This window comes from Bidens hawaiensis, unplaced genomic scaffold (genome assembly GCF_021521415.1).
Source record: "Bidens hawaiensis isolate Kalapana, Puna unplaced genomic scaffold, B.hawaiensis_p1.1 tig00002343_1, whole genome shotgun sequence".
In the NCBI taxonomy this organism is placed as follows: Eukaryota; Viridiplantae; Streptophyta; class Magnoliopsida; order Asterales; family Asteraceae; genus Bidens; species Bidens hawaiensis.
This window is the reverse complement of record NW_027491127.1, coordinates 1612919-1623079: the sequence shown is the minus strand read 5'-3', so window position 1 is coordinate 1623079 and position 10161 is coordinate 1612919. Positions and strand designations below refer to the sequence as shown.

The 10161-nt window shown below is 33.8% G+C and overlaps 1 pseudogene; it reads right to left on the bottom strand.

Annotated features, from left to right (window-relative positions):
- Positions 1 to 6626: 6626 nt before the first annotated feature.
- On the bottom strand, positions 6627 to 7499 carry LOC143619015 (F-box protein At5g18160-like; annotated as a pseudogene).
- Between the last annotated feature and the right edge of the window lie 2662 nt (positions 7500 to 10161).

Below are 10161 nucleotides of genomic sequence, written 5' to 3'. Positions count from 1 at the left end.
TAATCATTTAGTCTTTCTATTATTGTCATTTATGAAAGATACCTATAACAACACAACATAAAAAATCATTGAAAGATCAGTAATCATTTGGTTTAGTTTTACAATTTCATTTGTGAAGGATACATGTCGTTTGAAAGAAAGTGAAAGTTGAAAGCTGTTTCGTAAAAGAGTTTAGAATTATTTGGTAAAGTTCATTTTGTGTGTTTCTTTAGTATGATAAGCATATTAAGTTTATTTATAATGTTTTAGAAACCAACTTTTTACTCGTATCAGATTTGGTTTAAAAATGATATAACCGGTTGAATCGGGATATACCAAGAAGTTCAGCCAGGTTAATAGTTGTAATTTCGTATATCTACAACTTCAACTCAAGAAATAATTCAAAAGTACATAAATAAACATCACAAATGAACCAAACATGAACAATGATCGAGTCAATTAAGAAGTTTGTACTTTCTGTACAAAATTAATTAGCTAGGTTAAAAGTTATTTTAAACAAACATGGACGGTAAAAAATATCAAAAAATCTTTTGGGTTTAAAACCGGTTTGCCGATTTAAACTTGTATTTAAAAAAGCCGGCGATACGATGTTTTAGCAAACTGCTCAAAAATACCGGTCTCTAAATACCAGTTGTCTTACCAAAATCCGGTATAACCGGTTCAACTAGCCGGTACGTACCGTTTTTAAAACATTGATTATTTAGTTTCCTAGAATATGTTCTAGTTTTGTAAGTTGTTTGTTTAGTATAAATAGAGAATTAGGGTTATTGTTTATGTGTGCAAGTTTTATTAAATAATAAGATAGAGTCATGATCGGTGTTTGATCATAAACTCCCGGTTCTGTTATTCTATTACGTTTATAGATCTTTGGTGTTTGTGTGTGTCATTGACTCAACAATATCGATAAAAAAGGCTATGAATTTCTACCAAAGATCACTTTCATTTTATTTAGCCTTAACCAACGGTCTTTGATATTTTGTAATTACTAACTAATATAATAGAGTGCGACAAGTGTCTTTTGACGCATAACGAATTTCAACCTAACGTGGAAAATTAGATCACTTGGCAAAACAAATTCAAATACGCATAGCACATTCGATTATTTTGGCACAGTAGATACATGCATGACGGAACATATTGAATTTGTTGCGCCAGAGGTCACACGAAATAAAAATATAATTTCTTTTGTTGAAAATTAAAATGTCTTACAGAAGATTTAAAAGACGCGAGAGACTTAACGTTCTTTAGTTTTGGACAAACTCTTGCAATGGACCCTACCAGACCTTGGAGACACGACACTCTCTCGTTCTTTCTTATCATCCAAACTTCTATAGAGAAATCAAGAAGGTCAAGATGTTGGGAATTTTTGGAAAAATAATATTTATTAGTATTTGTTATTAATAAATAAATTATTAATATTTCCAAAGAATAAAGATGAATACGATATCGATACTTTAAAGTGTACTTGAACATTTATAAAAAAAGGAAATGGGTTTGTCTCATATTGGTTTAAAAATAAAAACCAAAGTAAACACTTGTAATGCGGGGAGTCAAACTAATGTCAGTATATTAGTTGAGAGGATACTGGAGGATTCTTGATCATCTCATTCCTTTGTTCGTAGCAGTGACATTTTCTTTTGTCCTTTTGACAAACCTTTTTTAAGCTAATTATATGTTTTAGAAGTTTTTAAATTGCTAAATTAAGTTTTAAATTTATTTTTTTATTATGCTAATTTTGGTATTTGGACGTTAACGAATTCATTTTTTAATTTAGTTTCGATATCATCACGAACCTAAACCGACTGTGTCAATTACCAACCGGATACACACCTTATTTTTTAGGTTTAGTGTTACTTGACCACTGATACGAGGATGCAAATGCATATATATCAAACACAATAATTATCATTTTACGTCTCTCTTCTAATTTACAATTTATATATCATAGATTCTCTTCTAGAAAAGTTGGCCAGCTTATTTGGTGCAAACGGCAAATCCGAATCAATCCAAATACAAAAGACCACGCATCACGTCACTGTATGGAGCATGGACTTACAAATTTCTTACGTAAGCTCTTACCTCATTAACATATATATATATATATATATATATATATATATATATATATATATATATATATATATATATAGGTAATAATTGATTATTCCAGTCGAGCCCGAGTTGATAGAAGAAATAAAGAGGTATTTTATGGGACTAGACTTACAGAGGTAGTGTACTAAAAGGACCCAAATATCCTTAAAAGACCACCTGCGGGTAAGAGGGGACTCCATTATACGTCACCCGCGGGGCATATGAATCACCCGCATAACTCATGATGGAGAAACATCAATAACTTATCTAGAGACTATACGCGGGAGAATCAAGACGCCCTCAGAAGTCATCGCAATGTATTATTCCCACCCACAAGGATGACCAGAAGGTGACGTCGGAGAACAGCTGAAGTTAACCAACTCCCTTCTAGAAGATTTACCAAGATCCTTTCTTGGAGAGCACGACACGTAACAGCCAATAGAAGAAGGACAGCTGGTGATGTTGTTACAACCATGCACATGCCCAAAATAGCTCGTCCTATCATGAGTCGACGCGTGTCCAGGTTGTTACAACCAGGCCGATATAGCTCGTCCTATCACGTGCGGACACGTGTCTAAGCAGTTAGGAAAACATCTTCTGGAAAGGGACAGCTGGACCAATCACATTCCCTTACCCTTCGGCTATAAATACCTTTACCATTTCCATAAGGTATACATTCACTCCTCACTATCTACTCTAAATACTTAAGTATTTTCTATTCATCGGAACTGTACTATTCTCATGCCAGAGGGGGGTTACGGGAAGGCCCCCCCTCTTGTCCTTCCCGTAACGAGCTCACGGTGGTTGTTTTGCAGGCTTCCGTCATTAGACTTGGGAGATCGGACTTGTATCACTAGTTCAGTAATTGTTTGACCCGTACCCCGTGGACTCATTGGATCTAGGCCCTTAGGGGATTAGATCCGTGTTTTTTCATTGGTGCCATACGTGCTTGTTAGGCCCATTTTTGTATTAGTCTTTTGTATTTTTATTTAAAATGTCGTTTATGTAATGTTAGCTAGTTGAACTTTGTTTGTATGTATGTTTGGGTCAAAGGTCCTTTGTAATAGAGCCCAATAGGCCGTGAATAATGAAAAGCTAGTGTATGAGCACACACACTATATATAGTGTGTAACTCATACACACAAAACCTTTGGTCATTTAGCTTATCTTATCCATCTACAAGCTCTCTCTACTCCCCTTTCATTCTACCCTCACGGTAATAAATATAATCAAACAAGATCCGAGATCTCGGTCCTCACTAGTGATTTTCGCTAGCTAGTGTATAAGTTGATCCAAGTAGACTGGTTGTTGTGTTGTTAGATCCGTCCAAGGGACCTACAAAAACAAGCACACGACAACAAGCACATACACATACTAAAAACCACAAACTAAACTTAAACTCCATCTCTACAAATATAAACATAATTTATTGATTCTCCTAACCTTTGATTTGAATCCAAAATCTGCACCTTAAAGTTTTTATATATAATGAAAGTATGAAACCTAAACACATTATAATTGAAAATTATATATTCATAATAATATAATAAAATCTAAATAAATCAGCATAACCCGCGGTATATATAGGGAGAGGATCATGAGAGAACTTCATTTTATGGAGAGAATTAGAGAACTAATAATGAAATATTTTTAATTTAATTAAAAAAAATATTTTTAAAATTTTTTTTCTTTCATCCTTTTTATATGCTGTTATTCTTCACCATAAAAAAATATAAAAAAATTAAAAAAATTAACGTTGTAATGCATATATGCAGTACATCGACTTTTTTTATAATGCATATGTGCAGTAGTGTGCATTTTGATATTTGAAATAGTTTTGAATGACATTATATAGTTGTTTGTAAGGTATATTTGCAATAGTGTTATATTATATACAAAAATTAAAAAAATCGATATAGTGTATATGTGCATTAGTGTTGTATTACATATATGCAATAATGTGTTTTGCATACAATTATTAGTGTCGTATTTGCATATATTCAATAGTGTGTATTGAATAATGCAATTATGTTGTATTATATGCAATAAAACACTATTGTATATATGCAATAGTGCACATATGCACTCCAGTACTACACCGACAAGGTTTTTTTTTTTTTTAGTACCAATATCATCTTATTAGAAGGAGGAAAGAAAAAAAATCACAAAATAGTTTTTTAAAAATAGTTAAATATAATTCTTTACTAATTCTCTAGTTCTCTCTTTAAGAGTAGTTCTCTCTAGACCCCACCCATATATATATGTATATGTATATATATATATATATATGTGTATATGTATATATATATATAGGGTTGAGTTATAATAAGAAGATTAGTTTTTTTAAGAAGGATAGGAAATAATCTTGTCCATTCATTTTAAAATTGCATGGTTGAGATTAGATTAGAGAGATCATAAAGTTTTAAACAAGGGTAAGGGCATAATAGGGATAACACATTTGTTGACTTTCTCTCTCCACATGCAAGCCACATCTCAAATACCCCCATCATTTTAAAACGCTCATAACTTTTTTATACGACATTTTTTTTTCAAAACAATTTCACCATAATAACGAGTGTTTTTTTATCTTTTATATGAGTACCATATTGTTATATAAAAATATAAAAAAAATTCATGGGATTTTTACAAAGTGTGTTTTATCAAAAGTGTGTTTTACAAAATTGTGTTATACAAGTGTGTTTTATTTTTTCATAGTGTTTTTTACATTGTCTAATTTAATTGTGTTTTTCATTGTGTTTTTGTCATTGTGTTTTTATTTTCATAGTGTTTATTCCATTGTGTTTTTTACATTGTGTTTTTCATTGTGTTTTTGTCATTGTGTTTTTATTTTTATAGTGTTTATTCCATTGTGGTTTTTACATTGTGTCTTTTTTCATTGTGTTTTATTTTCCGACGAAATTTCCGAAGACTTTTCCGGCAAGGTGGTGGCGGTGGGTGGCGGTGGGCGGTGGCGGTTGTAGGAGATAAGTGAAAATTTAAGTGGATTTTTAAATTAAATTAAGTGGGTTTTCAATATTAAGGTATTAGACAAAAATACCCTCCTTCCTAGCCTTCTTAGGATAATCAAACTTCTTATTTGATCTTTTCTCTCTCTCTCTCTCTCTCTCTATATATATATATATATATATATATATATATAGGGTGATGTTAGAATAAGAATTGGAGTGTGTCTAAGAAGTGTAAGAAGTAATATGGTGCATTAGATATGTTGATCTGATAGTGGATATGGAAAGTGTGTTTATTGTGCGGTGTGTTTTATTTTAGTTGCAGTGTGTTTTATTAGATCTAATGCTAAAAACACACTTTCTACAATTTTTAGGAAAAATCTACTTTTTATTACAATGATCTCCTTCCATGCGTTAACTTTGAAGTCAACCACACCCACACTAATTATGCAAGCTTAAGTATAAGTAGGGGGCAAACAAGTTGGGCCCGAGCTATGCACTGTTTGAGCTCGACTTGTTAAGATTTTCTAAAGCCCGAGCTTGTGTTTTTAGGATCGAGCTTGGCTTGTATGGATAACTAAGAGCTCGGGATCGGCTCGTAAAAAATCTTTAAACGAGCCAATGATCATATTGAGCTCGCAATAGCTCGGCTCGATAAGCTCGAAAAAAATATCTTTGCAACAATACTGTAATAAAAGAGAAGCATGTGATTTAAAAGTCTCTAGATAAAAGTTAATGTACAAAAATCCAACCATAAAATCCATCAAAAGAAGTCCAAATAACCATATCAACTTACAAAACCAACCAAAATAACCATAAAAAGTAGCAAGACCAAGTTAATGTTTTTCAACCAAAACGACCATACAAATTTTTCGTCTTCTCAAACTTTCATAGCCAATATTCCACAAAAATCCCGAGCCACTATAGTATTAAACCTAAAACAATAAATCAACAATGCTAAATGCCATTAAAAATGTGTGTCAAGAAAGGTGCCACTAAAAGCGTGTGCCAGGCAATTGTGTCATACGCAAAGTGCAATTAAAACCTAATTTTTAGTGGCACAAAAGCAAAATATCATTACGTATGTGTGCCAAGTAAATGTGACATGTACACGCAAAGTGCCATTAAAACCTAAAATAGTGGCGCAAAAGCTAATCGTCACTAAAAAACTGTGAACCTAAATGACTTTTTTTTGTTAGTAATTAGTAATAAAATTGTCTTCTAAAAACAATAAAATAGATAAGCACAAAAAACTGAAAATATGATTAACAAAAAAGCAAACAGAATCATAAAAAACAGGATTGTACATTATGACGCCTGACGAAATACGGCAGCCATCGAGTGAGTCATAGAATTGGGGTGATTAAGCAGAAGCAGTGATTCTGAGTAAGAGGTGATCCTGAAAAACGCAGCATATGATCTACCAATCCCAAGATCATTGATGTTTTTTGAGTAGGGATCATAAACTTTAAGTGTTGATGATAAGAAATAGCTATCGTCTTTGTACATATGTTCCGTTATTGGCTCTCCCTTTTTTCTAAATCCAATTACTTTAGAAGCCATTGAACCAGCATCTGACAGTCCAATACTAAAAGTGAATAGTTTTGTATACAGGGGATTTAGATCACCATCATCCAAACATCACACATCCGGGCATCATCTTCATAGCATCTAGCCACAACAAGCGACTCTTTAAGCTTAGAGACTGACACACGCGAAATACTTGCTAAACAATCTTCTGGAAGGTCTACTTGTCCAAATTCTTCACTTATCCAATCAAATGAAATAATCAGACCTTGACGTGTGGAATTCACAGCAAGCCAATAAACAACCCCATCTATGACTAATGGATTACACATAAAATGAGTTATTTTATAAGGCATTGGTACACTTCTCCAAGCCCAGGAACTTAATGTAAAAACCTCAGCATGCCAATCCATAGAAGAAGAAGAAGTTATACGCGTAATCTTGACAATCTTAGGGTCATTAGTTGTAGGACAAACCCCAAAACCAACAACACTATTCAAGGGCAATAGCATACCAACAGATTTCCTAATAGACGGATTCCAAAGAACAATCAGATATTTGCTCTGAAAATATCGATGAGAACCATACAAACACACCAATCCGTGAGAGGAATCAAGCATTAAGGCATGGTTAACTAGCTTAACGGTTGGAGGAACATAAGGGGAAAACTTGTGCTGCGGGAAACTATCATCATCAGCAATTGAAACAAATTGGTTCTCAGAATCTACTTTGTTCATTACCAGAAGATGACGTGGCTGAGTCTTGTTGACGCTGTGATCAGTGATAAATTCAGAGCTATCGATCAGCGACTTCCATTGCTTCGAAACTGATCTGAACCGAGTCAAAGATTTGACAGGGAAGAAGACGTTTGATGATTTCAACTTGGATTTCGTAAGCAAAGTAGTAGTCAGACATAATTTGGAGTTGTTTAGGGTTTACGAAAGACTACACAACTCCATAAGATTAAGATTGGTCGTTTTATTATGAGTGTATGTGGGGCCTCTGGGCTTCGTAATAACTATTCGTGGGAATAAATACTTAGCATTTAGAATAGAATGTTAACTTTTGACTATATAGGAAAAGGTGATTATTTTTTGTTTAAAAAATACCAATCAAAGGAGTCTCATCAATGAGAGTTTCTTGGTCTGAATATTGACATTACGGTTTAACGAGCGTACATGCATGTTAGGCCCATGTTAATGACGTTAAAGTTGAGTTGGCACAGTTAACGAGTGGCATACCGCTCTCTTCATGGGTTAAGGGGCACTAAACGCAACATGGGATAAAATGTTAATGGGATTTAAAATCCTCATAAAACAATATACATGAGATAAGGCTCATACATATGGACTAATCCTAACTAACCATTTTAAGAGTGATTAGACTCAAACCACACACTTAAAAACAAATTTACAACATACATAATAATTAATAACTTCTTCCATAAACTACGATTTGGGCTACTTCCATCTTGAGTATGGGTGTGAAGGATCATCTTCATATGGTCCTCGTTTGAGTCAAGACTCGACATTAGAGAACCAATACTGCAGGGTTCCAATTTTCATGTTCTTCATATTCTTCTATAGTAAAGTTGACAATATGGGTATTGATGTATTCTAAATGAGTCTTTTTCCATAATAACTTTATAAGAGGGTTTTACAACATTAATCATAAGTATGTTTCTTTGATGATTCGTTAGCTTTTTATGATGAAGGGTTGCTGGAAGAGGCACTTGTGGCTCTGGGTGGAGATCTTCTTTAAGGTATGCTTCTTTGTTGGACCATAGGCTTAGCGATGGTAAATATTGTGTAAATGGAGCTAAGGCCAAATGTTGTGGGTAAAAGATGGGTTTTGCAAATGGTGAAGTTGGTAATCTACATGGATCATCAGCCATAGTTGAAACCTTTGTTGGTTATGTGTCTTTTAAGGTCTACTAGTTGAGCCTTGAGAAACTTCATTTCTTACTCCTTTTGTGAGAGATTAATCGATTTTTGCTTTCCTGGAGTGTTTCTCACCATTTCAAGTAATGCATGGTGAAGGTTTAGAATCTTTGTTTTAACTTCATATGTAATGTTTTCTAGACCTTGAAGTCTATTGACCAACACTTCTTTGTTCTGCTAAAGTTGCCTTGTTGAGCTAGAATGGTTGTGAGAACTTTATCATGGGTAACAACATAGTAACGGGTTTTAAAATCCTCTACACACACAACAACAATAATTAAAGAATCAATTTTATGTTAAATAAAGAGAGATAAAGGGAAGTTAAACAATTTTCATATGGTGAGGTGGAGTAAATTGGGGTAAAGTAGGTGTTGTGGTGCCTGCATGGAGTTAAGAAGTTTGAATGTATACCCATGGGCTAATAGTTATTCACACTATAACGGTTGAATTTTGGCGCATTATATGTTAATCGGTTTTTATTTGTGCATAGTACTTTTACGGATTTCTACTCTTCTTGAAATGAGGATCTGCCACTTAGCAAATCCTTCCATCCATGAGCAATTGTACGGGTGAGCATAAAAGCAAACCGAAACCCAATTAACCGAACTAAATCATTAACCAGCATATATATATATATAGGGGAGAGTTATACTAAAAAGAAGTAGTTTCCTAAGAATACTAGGAATAAATCATAGCCATTGGATCATGTTAATCAACGGTTGAGATTTAAAATTACTAAAAACCGACATAGCTAGTTTCCTATAATTACTCTTTCACCACTATAACTGACATAGTTTCTTAGAATTGTTCTTTCACCATATGTTGTCATGCACTTGTCAAAAATATATTGGTTCTTACCATTTTTAGGAAACTCTTTTTTTTATTTGAACTTATTTCTATATATATGTGTGTGTGTGTGTGTGTGTAAAACATGGTTGTAGCTTATAACATCTTGAACGCAAAGGTAAAGAACACAATTCTGACTAAGTTAACTATTTAGTTTTATGGTTGTAGATAGAGGTTAAAAAGTCGAGCCTAGCCCGGGCTTGATTAGGCTCAAACTCGGCTCATTTTAACTTATGGGAACTCGAGCTCGACTCATTTCGAGCTTTTTTCTAAAGCCTGAGCTCGTCTCATAATATATATATTTTTAAAGCCCAGGCTTGGCTTGTAGGTCCCGAAACCGGATCAAATAACAAAACAAACTAAGATACTAGTTGTTCTTGGATCAACCTCACAACTAGTTGGCGGAAACAACTAGTTGGACCGAGATCTTGGATCTTGTATGTGTGTTAGAGAGAGCCGAAAATAGAGAGGAGGGTTAGAGAGGTTGAGAGAGTTTCTAAGTTACTTGGATGAAATAAAAGCAAGGGTTGGTTTGGTGTATTCCATACACACACTATATATAGTGTGAGTATGTTATACACCTTCTCATTAATAAAATCCCAATGGACTTCAAGTACAAGAGGCCTCGAGCCCAATACATATAGACGTAAACGAACAAAAACGTAAACTAATATGAGTTACAAATACGAAAGACTTAATCACAAAATCGGGCCTTTCAATATCCCTCTAGTCTTTTGTATTTGCCTTATTTCCTTCTCACCACTCGCATTCGGACTCGTAGTCAAATACAC